Source organism: Dendropsophus ebraccatus, chromosome 4, assembly GCF_027789765.1.
Source record: "Dendropsophus ebraccatus isolate aDenEbr1 chromosome 4, aDenEbr1.pat, whole genome shotgun sequence".
NCBI classification, from domain to species: domain Eukaryota; kingdom Metazoa; phylum Chordata; class Amphibia; order Anura; family Hylidae; genus Dendropsophus; species Dendropsophus ebraccatus.
In genome coordinates this window covers 54,315,821-54,332,398 of record NC_091457.1, presented here as the reverse complement: position 1 = coordinate 54,332,398, position 16,578 = coordinate 54,315,821, and positions in this window count along the sequence as shown.

Here is a 16,578-nt window from a genome sequence, read left to right as displayed (position 1 = left end):
ACCGGACGCAGCGTCATCCCTGGTGTCTAGTGGGGAGATCGCTCCTCCGGGATGTTATCCCGGAGGAGCGATCTCCGTTTCTGAAGCCGGACGGGGACTGCTCCAAGATGGCGCCGTCCCCGGCTCGGCACTCGTTTACTTCCGGCTGCTGCAACACAACCAAACGAGTGCCTATCTCAACACAACACAAACGAGTGCCTATCTCATGGATCTCTGCAGCATATCTATGCTGCAGAGATCTCAATAAGAGATCAAAGCACTTATACTAGAAGTCCCCCAGGGGGGCTTCTAGTATAAGTGTAAAAGTAAAAAAAAAAGTATTGTTATTAGTAAAAGTCCCCCTCCCCTAATAAAAGTCTGAATCACCCCCCTTTTCCCAGGTTATAAATAAAAGTAAATAAATAAACAAACATGTTTGCTATCGCCGCGTGCGTAATCGCCCGAACTATTAATTAATCACGTTCCTGATCTCGCACGGTAAATGGCGTCAGCACAAAAAAATCCCAAAGTGCAAAATTGCGCATTTTTGGTCGCATCAAATCCAGACAAATTGTAATAAAAAGCGATCAAAAAGTCGTATATGCGCAATCAAGGTACCGATAGAAAGATCACATCATGGCGCAATGTTATATATTGTTTTAATCGTAAGCTTCACCCAAGAAACAAATAAGGGCCCCATACCAAACGACTGGTTGATGTGTTTTTGAAGTTTGGATTGCCCTGACATCCCCCCATGCGTGGATGTACTACTGTGGAGCTGCGGCTGGTATCTATATTTCACTCTACTTACATATAAGTGCTGAAGTTGTTGCGGCTATACACAACCTTATCAGGTGAGCCTTCAATTGACGTCACACTATTGCCTTACTGTGGTCCTGAGCATACTACCCGATCAGGTGCTCTGCCTTTTTTTTTGTTTTTGTCTTTATGTGATTATGGCAGTTTTACTTCCATATGAACATCATATCTATATCATAAAAAAGAAAGTCTGTCTGTCTGTCCTCTATAGACTTCCAAACGACTGAACCGTTTGACTCAAAATTTGGCACACAGATACATTGGGTGGCTAGGAAGGTTAGAGCGGAAGTCCCGTCTTTGCCAGATGTACAGGAGGGGAGGGGGAGGAGCGCCTCATAGAGTTGAATGGGAGAATCTCCACACTACACATACAGGTGACATAATTAGCGCTGCAGCTCCCCAGCAGTAATGGCAGTTTTCATTTTACAGGGAGCTGGAATCTGATTGGTTACTAGGGCCAGCTGCTTCACAACATCCACAGAAATAAATGGTAGACCCCCTACTCCAACTATACAGTACAGGTATACAGCACACTTCAGCTATACGTGACCCCAAAACTATACACTACAGGCAGGGGCGGTCCTGGCATTTCTGGGGCCCCAAGCGAAGTTATATCTGGGGCCCCCCCTCGACACACGTTCCAAAACAATAGACCGCTGTGTGTTGCCCCCAGTAGTATATACCCCTTGTTTGCTTCCCCCAGAAGTATATAGACCCCCTGTGTGCTGCCCCAGTTGTATATAGACCCCCTGTGTGCTGCCCCCAGTTGTATATACCCCCTGTGTGCTCCCCCACTAGTATATAGGCCCCCTGTGTGCTCCCTCAGGGGTATTTACCCCCCCCTTCCCCCGTGTGCTCCCCCACTTGGATATAGACCTCCTGTGTGCTCCCCCACTTGGATATAGACCCCTGTGTGCTCCTCCAGTAGTATACAAACCCCCTGTGTGGTTCCCCTAGTAGTATATAGACCCCCTGTGTGCCCCACCAGTATTATATAGACCCCTTGTGTGCTGCCCCAGTAGTATACAGACCCCTGTGTGCTCCCCCAGTTATATAGACCACCTGTGTGCCTCACAAGTAGTATAAAGACCCCCTGTATGTTCCCCCAGTAGTATATAGACTCCCTGTGTGCCCCACCAGTAGTATATAGACCCCTGTGTGCTCCCCAGTAGTATATAGCTCCCCTGTGTGCTCCCCCACTTGGATATAGACCTCCTGTGTGCTCTCCAAGTTGTATATAGACCCCATTCTGCTGCCCCAAGTAGTATATAGACCCCATGTGTGCTGCCCCCAGTAGTATATGGACTCCTCTATGAAGCCCCAGTAGTCTATAGCCCCCCTGTGTGCTCCCCCTGTTATATAGCCCCCCTGTGTGCTCCCCCCATTTATATAGACCCCCGATGTGCGTTCCCCTAGTTAAACAGACCCCTGTGTGCTCCCCCTCCCATATAGTATAGAAGACAATAAAACAAACACTTATACTCACCTGGGTCTGGTCGTCTCCTCTTCTCTTCACTCTTGTGGCCGCAGGAAAGGTTTTCCCTGCAATCACAAGAGGCCGCACTCCCCTTGTCCTGGCGCCGATGCTCCAGTGATGTCACCAGAGCGCCAGCACCACAAGGACAAAGCTGCCACTTGTGACCGCAGGGAAAACCCTTCCTGCGGCCACAAGAGTGACTGACAGGAAGGGGGCCAATGTCTCCCGCCCTGTCAGTGCTGCTGCATGTAACTATGAGCGCTCATTACGAGTGCTCATAGTTACAGTTTAGATGGCAGCAGCGAGCGGGGCAGCGGCCCTGTCCAGCAGTCTTGAGCACAAGAGCGGAGCGTGGGGGCCCCCCTGGATGTTGGGGGCCCCAAGCGATCGCTTGGGCTGCTTGGTGCCAAAGACCGCCACTGACTACAGGTATACAGGACCTCAATAAACTATATATTATAGGTATACAGGACCCCAAAACTTAACACTACAGGTATACAGGACCTTCACCAACTATATACTACAGGTATACAGGACACCAAAACTATATACTACAGGTATACAGGACCCCAAAATTATACACTACAGGTATACAGGACCTCCACCAACTATATACTACAGGTATATAGGACCCCCAAACTATACACTACAGGTATAAAAGACCTCCACCAACTATATTCTACAGGTATACAGGACCCTTAAACTATACGCTACAGTTATACAGGACCCCCAAACTATACACTACAGGTATACAGGACATCCACCCACTCTATACTACAGGTATACAGGACCCCCAAACTATACACTACAGGTATAAAGGACCTCCACCAACTATATTCTACAGGTATACAGGACCCTTAAACTATACACTACAGTTATACAGGACCCCCGAACCATACACTACAGGTATACATGATTTCCACCAACTATACACTACAGTTATACAGAAACTCCACCAACTATATACTACAGGTGTACATGACCCACAAACTATACAGTAAAAGGTATACAGGACTCCCCCACCAAGTCTACACTACAGGTATACAGGACCCCCAAACAATACACTACAGGTATACAGCACCTTCACCAACTTTACACTACAGGTATACAGGACCCCCAAACTATACACTACAGGTATAAAGGACCTCCACCAACTATATTCTACAGGTATACAGGACCCTTTAACTATACACTACAGTTATACAGGACCCCCGAACCATACACTACAGGTATACATGATTTCCACCAACTATACACTACAGGTATTCAGAAACTCCACCAACTATATACTACAGGTGTACATGACCCACAAACTATACAGTAAAAGGTATACAGGACTCCCCCACCAACTCTACACTACAGGTATACAGGACCCCCAAACAATACACTACAGGTATACAGCACCTTCACCAACTTTACACTACAGGTATACAGGACCTCCAAACAATACACTACAGGTATACAGCACCTTCACCAACTTTACACTACAGGTATACAGGACCCCCAAACTATAAACTACAGGTATCCAAGACCCTTAAAACTATAAACTACAGGTATAAAGGACCTCCACCAACTATACAGTACAGGTATACAGCACCTTCACCAACTATGTAACACTGCCAATGTTGTGTATAACCAGGCTCTGTATATTACACTGCCAATGTTGTATATAACCAGGCTGTATATAACACTGCCAATGTTGTACATAATCAGGCTGTATATAACACTGCCAATGTTGTATATAACCAGGCTCTTTATAACACTGCCAATGTTGTATGTAACCAGGCTTTGTATAACACTGCCAATGTTGTATATAACCAGGCTGTATATAACACTGCCAATGTTGTATATAACCAGGCTGTATATTACACTGCCGATGTTACATATAACCAGGCTGTATATAACACTGTCAATGTTGTAGATAACCAGGCTCTATATATAACACAGCCAATGTTGTATATAACTAGGCTCTCTATATAACATTGCCAATGTTATATATTACCAGGCTTTGTATATAACACTGTCAATGTTGTAAATAACCAGGCTCTGTATACAGTCTGATCACATGACATCTCAGTTTGGCTATTAGGTATTTAGAATGTTTAAAGTTTTTAGTTTATTTCTAATATGCATAAGCTACAATTTATATAAACAGTGCAGAACTGTTGGGGTATATAGGGCTCCTGGCGATTTATAGGGGTATATAGGGCTCCTGGCGATTTCCCCTTAAACAAAAAAAAGCAAGGACATAGATTGGCCTCCTGGGCACCTTAGAATAAATCTAATTAACACACTGACACTTTATACTCGGGCAGTGCCGGGTACATTTTCTAGTATAATATATATCTAGCTATATAGCTATAGCTATATCTATATATAGCTGTTTAGTATATAGCCTTAAGGGCTCTGCAGTATAGTCTTTTTATAGGTTTGTTTTTGTATTTTATTAATTCCTTGTTTGAATAAATTGCTTTATTATTTATATTGTGTCTCAAAGACTAGGAACACTTTCTTTTTTCTACTGGCGCCCATTAGTTGTCAAGATCAGTGTGGGGTTCAGATTTCTCTTGCGTCAATGCTCATGCCATCCAATTAACATAGCTGCCGAAGATAATTATTACTCAGGACTAATCCTTAATAGTTGGCAACTAGGGTAGAGAGACAGAAAAGGCAACAGTCCTTGCTGTATGTATGTATAGTATTTCACTTGTCATTCATCAGTACTACGCTTGCTGCCCACACTGGCTGCAGAGGTTACACAATTCTCTGTTGTCTGTGAAGGCGGAACACCGCCATGTATATGGGCATTACCCAAGCAGTGCAAAGGAGCCTTTCTGAATATATTATACATAAATGGGGGCATTGAATAATCTGCTGTCTGCTCATAGTAAACAACATAAAATGCGCAATGTTGTTTCCTAATATATTCCACTGTTTCTGGCCCAAACTAGCATAGGTCCTGTAAGTAGATGAAGGCCACTAAAAGTTTCCAGTACAGTGCCCATCTCTTTACAGACCCACATAAATCTATAATGTTTACACCTCATGTTCTCTTTTTGATCTGCCTGAGTGTCAGTCTTTACTTTACTGGTTTTCTATTCATGCAACAAAAACATTAGGATGATGGAGAACTTGGAAGAGAGACAGATAAAAAAAATGCATTTTTCGGGTATCTATAAGATCAGTTGCTATATTAACAACTTAACTTTTTATCTCATTTTGGTTTGTTAGAAGACATTCCATAACTATCACAGTGTGAGGGAAAGATACTGTATACTGCATCTCTAAGGCTTACTAAGTTGCCTGTCACTCATCGGCTACTACAAGATTCCTTTTATCTTCATCCAAAGAAGCACAGAGTATTGTGACAAGGCAAGTGGCATTATATTTCAACAGATGGTGGTGAATTTTTCCATGTATACTGAGTTATGTCTGTGTTTATACCATATGGTGTAACTAGATGGCAGCACTGTGTGTCCCTGTGATACATCATCACTGAAGCCGCCTGCACCTTCACTAGGGGTCTTTTATCTGTTATTACCTGCAGCTAATAAATTTTTGCCGCAAATTAACTGACTGCAATGACAATGCATTGAAGTCAATGGAAAGATGGACGTCCAATGCACACAATGTATTGAATGACGAATAATGAACATGATCATTATTTTCGGACGTCTTTTGCAATAAGCAGACGTTTTTTATTAGTTCACACACAGTTTTTCTTTTGTCACCGCTCTTTCTCCGTTTTTACTATTAAATTCAATTGACTTTTCAATAAAGCTGCATCCAAAGGCCAATTAGTAACCCCAAACTAAAATAATGTGCAAACACCAGTCATTGCACTAAAGGGAGGCAAGACAGCTAAATGACGTCCGTTATTTTAGACTCAAAATGACGAAAGTCATTTTAAATGGGGCTGAAAAAACGTGTGAACATAGCCTAATAGTGGAGGTAATGCTATTATACTCTATGGTGGGGATTTACAAAGACCGGCGTACAATTACGCCGGTCTTATATTAGGCCCCGCCCCCTTTTCCCTGGCAGGATACACTTAGAGGTGCACGCCTCTTAGTGAATCTGACCGGGTGCCCGAATCTGTGCCCGACGTATGAAATCTAGACCTGCTTCCAGCAGGTGTAGATTTTGATCATGATTTATGCCTGCGAGCAGGAGTAAATCATGATAAATGAGGCGCAAAAGGAGGCGACGCCTCCTCCCCACCTTATCACGCCCCTGCAAGCTCCGCCAGCCCGCCCATCGGGCGAGCGGGGCATACAGGTGGTGTACGCAAGGAAGAAGGGGCAAATCTGCACCTTCTTCCTGGCGTACGCTTCCTAAATCCCCCCATTTGTAACTGTACAATGTCCTTGTAGGTTTTCTAGCAAAAATACTAAGAATTTCCGCCAACTGTCGGAAAGCTGTGGTAGTACAGCAAAACACACATAACTTGTGAATACCATCTGCACTCTATATATATAGAGAGAGAGAGACATACATATATATGTCTGCTGCTAATTCACAGTTCTCTCCTCATGTGTGTGTGTGTTTAGTAGAAAGATGTCAAAAGGACAAAGTGTATGGGTCTCCCAGTCGCCACCAACTGATAATGCCGCTGGAGATAGGGGTCTTGTATAGTGTATAGTATAGCTCTTCCCACCATGGTGCTAGATCAAGCATTGGGGTGCTTAGCACTGCTCAACCTGGTGATGCTCAGGTCAAAGTGTAATTCTCCTTACACATCCTGCATAGGCATGGTCACCATGTATGCCAAGTACTTCTTTCCCCGTCAGCTTCTTTTGTGTATATTTATTTATCACAACATGTTTTTGATCCAATGTTGTTGTTGTTGTTGGAAACTAAAAACAGCAATAATGAAACGAAAACATGCTGTCATAAGTAAATATACACAAAAGAAGTTGGCAGAGGAGGAAGCACTCGGCATACGTGGGGATCGTGTCTATGCCAAACTAGCTGTGCAGAAAACTAAGGAGGATTTATGCTGGGTCCACACTATGTTTTTGAAATAATTTCTTTTCATCCGTTTTTGCGCAAAAACTGATGAAAAACAGATGGAAGAAACGGATGCAGTTGTGTGCATCCGTTTTGATCCGTTTTTCCATTGACTTCCATTATAAAGAAAAGACGGATCAAAATGCATCAGTTTTTTTTAACGTACACAAAAATAAGGTCCGCTACGTTTTCATGTACGTTAAAAAGAAACGGATGCGTTTTGATCCTTTTTTTTTTCTAATGGAAATCTATGGAAAAAAGGATCAAAACAGATGGACACAACTGCATCCGTTTTTCTTAAAAAACAAAACAAAAAAAAAAAAATGGATTGCAAAAACATAGTGTGGACCCAGCCTAAGCAGTTGCATACAGCTAGTTTTCTGTATGGTGGCTTTGCATAAAACCGATCCCTATGTATGCTGATAGTTTTCACCCCGCCAACTTCCTTTGTGTATATTTACTTATGACAGCATATTTTCATTCCAAAGTTGCTGTGATAAATATGCACAAAAGAAGCTGGCACGTCAGCCGCGCGGCACATCTATGTATATAGGAAGAACGGGATAGACAGTTATTTATGGTGTATGGGCACCTTAACATTGGAGGGTATTCAGGGAGACCCTGCATCTCATTAATTCATCAGGCTCCTGTTTGATATTGCGCTGTTGTGAATAACCTGTAAGTTCCCCAAAACTGCTGCATATTCATATAAAACTGACAGATTACTGAAATAAGACTCATGCTATGTTATACTGCCTGAGAGGGTAACAAAAAGAGACTGAGCAGATTGCTTTAAAGAGGTGGCTGCCTTTGAAGAACCCTAGTGCGTTAACCTTGTACTTTGACATCATGTTCCGAATCTTTCCTGTACTGGGACATCCATATGTGCATTATGCTTGTTCTGTTGACATCATTGTATACATTTTTATTATACTATGACATCATTATTTGGAAGATTCATAAGGTGAACTATCCGCATCATGTTACATCACTGTATGTGTTACCCATGCAGAATTTCCCCCTAATTTCAATTTTATCTCACAAATATTTTTTTTTCAGCTTCACTGCATAGACTTACATAGCAGTTGAATCCAGAAGCTTATCTTTTATATTACCTTAGTTTTATGATTCCCTGAGCTATTTTGGTGGGTTCTTACAGGCCACGGTATTCCCATTTTCCTTTTCCAGATCGCAATTTCTCGAAACAGGCATTACAATAATGGCTCATCTTTTTTACTAGGAACATTTTCAAATAATTTACTCGGTTTATAGAATTTGCCCTGTATAGAAACCTCTGTCTGTGGCACACAGTGCATAGTCAGTTACCTCAGCCTAGGCAATGTATTTCACAGTACTCTGTAACTGGGTCTTTAGATGCAGGGACTGTCTGGGTTGATTTCTACTCTGTATACACATCTTCTTAGTAATCAAATATCCTCTACTCCTTTGGCCATTAAAAATAAATAGCAGAAATTGATCCCTTCTTTTATGGAAGAATACTGGGCTGCTGTGGATGAGGCACATTTATATGTTTCCCCTAATGCAAATAACAAGCTCATACAGCTGTATATCGTATATAATACAGCAATGTTATTTAACCCCAGTAAGCCTTTTAAAATGGGTAAATGCTGCATGACTGTTGCCATAGGTTGTGTTGGGTTATGGCCCCTAACCAGGGATTATTAATTTATTCAGCAATTCTGTTTGGAGATGACTAATCTTCTGTCAACACTCATGACTTGCTCTGTGGCTTGTATAGTGCTGGTGCTCTGTGTCCTGGTGCTGTGGGTCTCTGTGGCCTGCATCTTGGAGGCATGTCTGTTTGGTGTAATAAATGAGGCGTGGTCGTACTATGCACAAGAAGTCAATATATGGATGAAATAGCCTTCAAGCGTGCCTCAATGGAAGAAATAAGTTAACACTATCATCTCTTATAAATATGTGTTTTTTAAAAAATTAGGGTTGCCCTAAAAAATGTATAAGGTGTGGTCTTGGTGGTGTGATTCCCCACTGACTCATTATACAGCACCTCCTGGCCTTCCTATCTAGGTACAGTTAGATTGTTCATCCATAGCCACACCCTGGAAGGCTGAACCCTTGAGGATGGCTCTCAGACTCATGTAGAAATGGACTTGGGATATGTAATTGTTCCCCAAAATGTTAACTGCAGTATAATGGCACATTTCAGGTCTTATTCAATTGGCCCTATCTTGGTACAGAGCTCTTACTTGATCGCTGGATTAGAATGTTTCTGGCTGTTCCTACTGTTAGTACCCCTTTGGAGCTTCTCCTATCTACTGAGCTGTGCTGTGATTAGTTGCTGTAGGGAAATCAGAACATTTTTAATTACATCTATTTAAGTTTCTCAGTACTTATCAGATACTGTATGTGTGGTGTCCCACTATTAGTGCCTTGTGGACCTATTACAAAGTTCTCTCTCAGGTTAAGTGGTGATGATGTATTTTACAGTTTTATCACTAGGTGTCAGTGTTTTATATTTGTATGTGTGCTTTCTCTCTCTCTCTCTACCTATCCCTGCTCTCCATACACACTTACCCCCTGTAAAAGGAGTTAGCTCTGTGTGGAAGAAAGTAAGCAAGTCAGTCTAGTCTAGATACAACAAGAGACAACCAGTTCTTTCACAACTACTACTATATCTACTATGCAGTGCTAAGCACTTTAAAGGGAGAGGTCACCACGGAACACCTTAACCCACGCCGAGAACACGTCTAAAAGGAGCAGAGCAGTATCTCGAACACAAGAGGAACTAGCCCCGATAGGACAAAGCAGCCAGTACTGAAGGCCTACATATCCTATCGAGCAGTGCAGGTAACTGGGACATCCATGGAAACTTAGCCAATCCTAGATAACCATGACTGGGGCTTGTATTACCCTGACAAGACGGGTAGCTCACGACTGTAGGGCAGAAGGTGGTCAGATGAATGTACACAGCAGCACTGGGTTGGCTCTCGTCTGGCCAACTCCTCTACTCTACTCTTCAAACACCGCTACAACTACCTCTCTTTTCTCTTTCTCCTGCTCAAGCATATCCTCAAGCACAACAAGGTCAAGCACTAAGAGTCTGAAGATCTAGCTATTCAGTAGTGTATTATTATATTGAAGTAACTTGACAGTAAAGCTGTTCTATTTTTATACTCCTCGGACTCTGTCATATTCTATACGCACCAGCACCTATATACAAAGCACTGTACACCTTGAGTTAATTTTCCCCTTTCTGTGGGTGGTGGTACCAATAGTCCGGGTGGGTCAGTTGCCACTTAGGACTACCGTGACGAGAACTCAAGGGACCCACTACAACCCGGCAGGTTACCGACCATTTGGGGAACACAGCCAGCCACACAAACAAGCAAGTATCAATATCACACCTATGTGCTGGACAAGCACTGGCATCATGACTATAACACCACTGGCTGAGCTGACACAAACCATCACCCTAGAGTACCACATATGTCCTGCAGGAAGTGGTGTATTCTGTCCAGCCTGACACAGTGCTCTCTGCTGCCACCTCTGTCTGTGACAGGAACTGTCCAGAGCAGTAGTAAATCCCCACAGAAAACCTTTTCTGCTTTGGACAGTTACTGACATGGACAGAGGTGGCAGCAGAGAGCACTGTGTAAGAGGGGAGAGAAAATACTTCCTGTAGGACATACAGCTGCTAAGTACTGTAAGACTTAAGATTTTAAAATAGAAGTCATTTACAATTCTGTATAACTTTCTGATTTTCTTTTCTCCGAAGTACCCCTTTAAGAAATCTGGGCTATGTGCATATTTTGAAAAACACAGCATGTGCTACTTCCATCTGTTGTGCGGATGAAATACACCTTTTGAAGTTTATAGGGAGGGTTTAAAGTGGTTGTATCATTAGGAAAACCAGTCATAAACTTGCATTACGTGAAATTAAACATATTTGAAATAAACAAGCATTTCTAAAACTGGACTGTTTGAGAGATATAAACTTACTTATACCCTATGTGCCTACATTGTTTTGATAACCTGTTGCCCTTGGTTATGACTTAATAAGGTGGGCCAGGGATGTTTGGTTTAACCGCACTCTTCAAAAACTACTGGTAGTTGGTCTCCACTGAACATGCAAGCAAGAGTGACTGTGGGAAAGTGTGTGCACTGTCGCAGTAATCTCCAAAAACTTGCCAGAAATTAATTCAGACATGTAGTAGAAGTTCAGAGATGCAAACTGGCACATATCCAGATGCGTAGCTACGTAGCCAGGGGTTCAGTCTGGGGGGGCGGGTGAGTCTCAGTGGGCTCCCAACCGATTAAGTTACCATAGGGAACGACAGCAGATGACACTGCTTTCTGAACAATACAAGGTGAATTTCTTTCTACATTTTACATATATAACCACGTAAAACTGTGTAAGTGTTAAACCAGGATAAAAAAAAACAAAAACAAAAAAAAAAAATGGCTGCTCTCTTTCAGAAACAGCACCACCTCTGGCACAGGTTGTGTTTGGTATTAAAGCTCATTAGAATGGAGACAAGTTTAAATACCACACACAACCAGTGTTATGCTCTTTTTGGAAGAAAATGCCTATGTTGTGCCAATCCTGGATAAACCCTTTACCCCTTAAAGACGGAGCCAATTTTTGTTTTTGCGTTTTCGTTTTTTCCTCCTTGTGTTTAAAAGGCTATAGCACTTGCATTTATTCACCTAGAAACCCACATGAGCTCTTATTTTTTTGCATCACTAATTGTACTTTGCAATGGCAGACTTAATTTTTGCATAAAATATGCTGCCAAACCAGAAAAAATTTTATGTGCGGTGAAATTGAAAAATAAATGCAATTCTTTTTCTTTCTTTCTTTTTTTTCGTTTTTACGCAGTTTGTCCTATGGAAAAACTGACATGTTATATATGTTCCTCAAGTTGGTACGATTAAAACGATATGCAACTTGCATAACTTTTATATTATTTAATGGCTTTTTAGGGTGCGTTCACACCTACATGATCTGCAGCTGATTTTCTGCAGCAGGTTTCAGTTAAATAACTGAACACAGCATCAAATCTGATGCTGTGTTCAGTTATTTAACTGAAATCTGCTGCAGAAAATCAGCTGCAGATCCTGTAGGTGTGAACGCACCATAAAAAAATAAAACCTTCTACAGAAAAAAAACGCTCCTTAAAATTGCTCTATTACCAGGCTTATAACTCTTTTATCCTTTGGTCTATTTGGCTGATTGAGGTGTCATTTTTTGCGCCATGATGTGTTCTTCAGTACCTTGATTGCGTATATGCAACTTTTTGATCGCTTTTCATTACAATGTTTCTGGATTTATTGCGACCAAAAATGCGCAATTTTTGCACTTTGGCGGGTCTTTGCGCTTACGCCGTTTACCGTGCGAGATCAGGAATGTGATAAATTAATAGTTTGCACGATTACGCACGCAGTGATACCAAACATATTTATTAATTTTATTTATAAAATGGGAAAAGGGGGGGATTCAGACTTTTATTAGGCGAGTTTTTTTTTTTTTTTTTATAAATGAAGACACTTTTTTTTTTACATTCATACAGTAATTACAAGTCCCCCTGGGGGACTTCTAATACAACTACACTGATCTCTGATAGAGATCAGTGTAGCTGTATAACACAGCGCCGATCCATGAGATCGGTGCTCTATTGCTATGGTCCTGCTGCAGACCATTGCAATAGAATACCGAGTCGGCCCGGTAAGACCAAGGAATCCCCCCTCCGCAATCGCATCATGGGGGGGATCCCGCCACTAGACACCAGGGATGGGCTGCACTTAAGACAATTAGATGCAGCTGTCATGTTTGATAATAGCCGCGGTCCCGTGCTGCACATAGCATGCCCCTCACCATTCACTTAAATATGTGATCAAGAATCTATACCATAAAAACACCATATTACACAGTCAGAAACAAGTGTTAACAAGTAACAAGGAACCATGTAACAGTAACGCTATAAAATGACCATACAGGGGTCAGTTATCAATTTTACAGAAGTGCTATGCAGACTACAGAAGAGAACCCAGTCATCAGATTCAGTCACAGGCAGAATACCTGATGATTATAGAGAACTAGAAAATGTACCTGGCGCTGCCCAGGCATCAAGTGTCAGTGTGTTAATTAGATTTGTTCCAAGGGTGCCCAGGAGGCCGATCTATGCCCTCATTTTTTTGCTTACGATAATAAAGTGGCTGTAGGTTACTACTTGGTTTAATATGGTGGATCCTAGTGATGCCCCTGAGGTCATTAAGATCAGCTGCAGGTTGTCACCCATCTCTGTTATTAATGAAAACTGTAGTAAGTGCCCATAAAGCAGAAGACAGAATGGGAAATGTTTTCACTGAACTATTGTAAGAGAAAAAAGAAGCAAAAATGAGGTTGCCCCTAGCAACCAGTCAGATTTCAGCTCCCTTTGAAAATGAAAGTAGTAGTGATGAGCGAGTACTAAAATGCTCGCGTGCTTGTTACTTGAGACAAATGTTTTCCGATACTCGGGTGCTCGTTTCGAGTGACGAACCCTATTGAAGTCAATGGGAAACTCAAGCATTTTTGCAGTGACACAGCATGGCAGTGAGAACACAGGGAACCATTAAAACAGAGGTAGCATATGAACCACCCCAAATTTTAGCCTGACACAGCATGACAGTGAGAACACAGGGAACCATTAAACAGAGGTAGCATTTGAACCATCCCAAAATTTAGCCTGAAACAACATGGCAGTGAGAACACAGTGAACCATTAAACACAGAGGTAGCATATGAACCACCACAAAATGTAGCCTGTCACAGCATGGCAGTGAGAACACAGGGAACCATTAAAACTGAGGTAGCAAGTGAGCCTTCCAAAAATTATGGCAGTGAGGACAGAGTGACCAAGGTAGAAATGGTAGCAGGTGAACCTCCCTAAAATTATGCCAAACACATCATGGCAGTGAGGACACGGAACCATTAAAAGTGAGGTAGCAAGTGAGCCTCCTAAAAATTATGCCCGACACAGCATTGCAGTGAGAACAAATGGAATCATTAAAACAGAGGTAGCATATGAACCACCCAAAAACTTAGCCTGACACCACGAAACACCACGGAAATGGAAAGGAAACAGCAGGGGCAGCATGCATGGATTCCTCTTAGGCTGCCTAATCACACCATTATGCCAAATTCTGGGCAATAGCCTGGTGGTCAACCTCAAGACAATAGTGCTGACCCAGACCCAGATGGGCAAGGCGCATGCGACCAAGGTCAAAGGCCTGAAGGTCACTTTAAAGGTCAAAGGCCTTGGAGAGTGTTCCCCTGCCAGTGCCTGACAAGCTGACTGCTCCCCTCCTCCCACCTTAATAATTTGTCTTTTTTTAAATTACTAGACAGACCAGGGCTGGGGCATGACACCCCCTGACTACTTTAGCAGTTGGGATAATTTTCCCAGTATCATAGCCTCACACCCTCATGCAGTTGTGCATGAGAGGCAAAATCATTGGAGAAATAATAAAGCAACCCTGATGACTGGCTGCAGATGAGAAAATATACTGGTCACGCTAGTTTTTGGAGGTTGTCGTATAGAGTCTGTGTGTAAGTGCTGCTATATGTTGTATGCCATAGGGCAATCAGCAGTGAGCTTGGATATGGCTGCACTAAGAAATATTAAAGCAACCCTGATGACCAGGGGCAGATTAACTTTACCATAGGCCCCGGGCTGGTCACCAAGCCTGCCTCCCCCCCCTCCACTGCAACTATGGCAGCACTAGTGTAGTGTTAATAGTACAGAATTGATAATGTCATGATGCCCTGATGTGTGCAAAATTGCAGTAAAAAAGCCGCAATTTTTTAGCAAATCATGGCAGAACTGTAGTCAGGAGACAATACACCACTGAAGTATATGTCTTTTTGGGTGCACATGGGCCCCCCCAGGAGCTTAGGGCCCCGTACAGCCCGAAACGGACCTATTATAATCCATTACTGATGATGACTGGCTGGATATGAGAAAATATACTGGTCACATTAGTTTTTGGAGGTTGTTGTATAGTCTGTGTGTAAGTGGTGGTATATGGTGTATGCCACCTGTTACACAGGACAATGAGCAATGAGATTCTATGCAGCTGTACTACAAATCACAGCAATTCAATGTACAACAGCAGCAGCACCAGACAAAAAAAAAAATAATAGTACTGAGGACTTCATTGGGGTCTGTATGCAGCACCTGCTGTCCCCTTTCTGCCAGCACTGGCACTGCAAGTCACAGCCAGCAGTCTGGAGTGATCCAAAAAAAATAAAGATTTTAAGCCCTTACAAGGGCTGTTGTGTTCTTTTTTCTAGTATTCCCTTCCTACTGGAACACTAATTCCCTCCCTAACACTCTCCCTGACAATCAGCAGCTCTGTCTGTATTCTCCTGCATTTAAATGCTGTGCTCAGCACGTCCCTGGTGTCTCTATTCATCTGATCTGGCCAACCAATCACTGCTATCGACATGTATGGGAGCCACATCACCGCATGTTGTACCAAAGAGTCTCTTGTATAGTAATTGGCTGAAAAATTGCGCCCAAACTTATTGGAAAAGGATGATGCCATTTTCTCGAGTATTGCAAGATGCTTGTCCAAGTAACGAGTACTATTGAGTACCCTAATACTCGAACGAGTACCAAGTTCGGACGGGCATGCTCGCTCATCACCATCTTGATTGCTATGGGGGGGGGGGGGGGGGGGGGGGTTGTATATTGTATATTTAAAAAAAAAAAAAAAAAAAAGTTTTTGTTGTAAACAAAATGTGGGTCTTTGGGAAAAAAATGTGTGTCTTTGAAAAAAAAGAAAAGTCTCTTTGAACCACACCCACTTGCATCCGCCAGGGAGCAGAGGGCTTCAGCTGTCTTCTGCTCTCCAGACATTCCTCACAGGTGTTTTTCGCCTTCCTCTGGATCAAAGTGGCCAAAATTGTTAACACAATAAGGCCATGTTCACACAACGTACTGTAAGTTCCGTACTAATCATGTCCATTGTTGCAATGGCCGTGATTGGTAAAGAACTTAGTTGTGCTGCAGGCCGAGGGAATCCCGCAGGGTATACACTCCGACCTGGATCCCTAGCGGTGCCTTAGAAAAATGATATGTCAGTTTTCTGTGGCCGCAGAAAACCCTGTCAGTGCACACTATGGAGTGTGCAGTGGGGAGTTCTGACGCAGGCGCGCACGGATGCGCCCGCATCATAACTCTGCGGCGCTAAAGATCATATAGCCGGTACTGCAGTACTGGCCGGGATGATCTTTCCTGACACTAGCCATTCCCTGACCTGGATCTG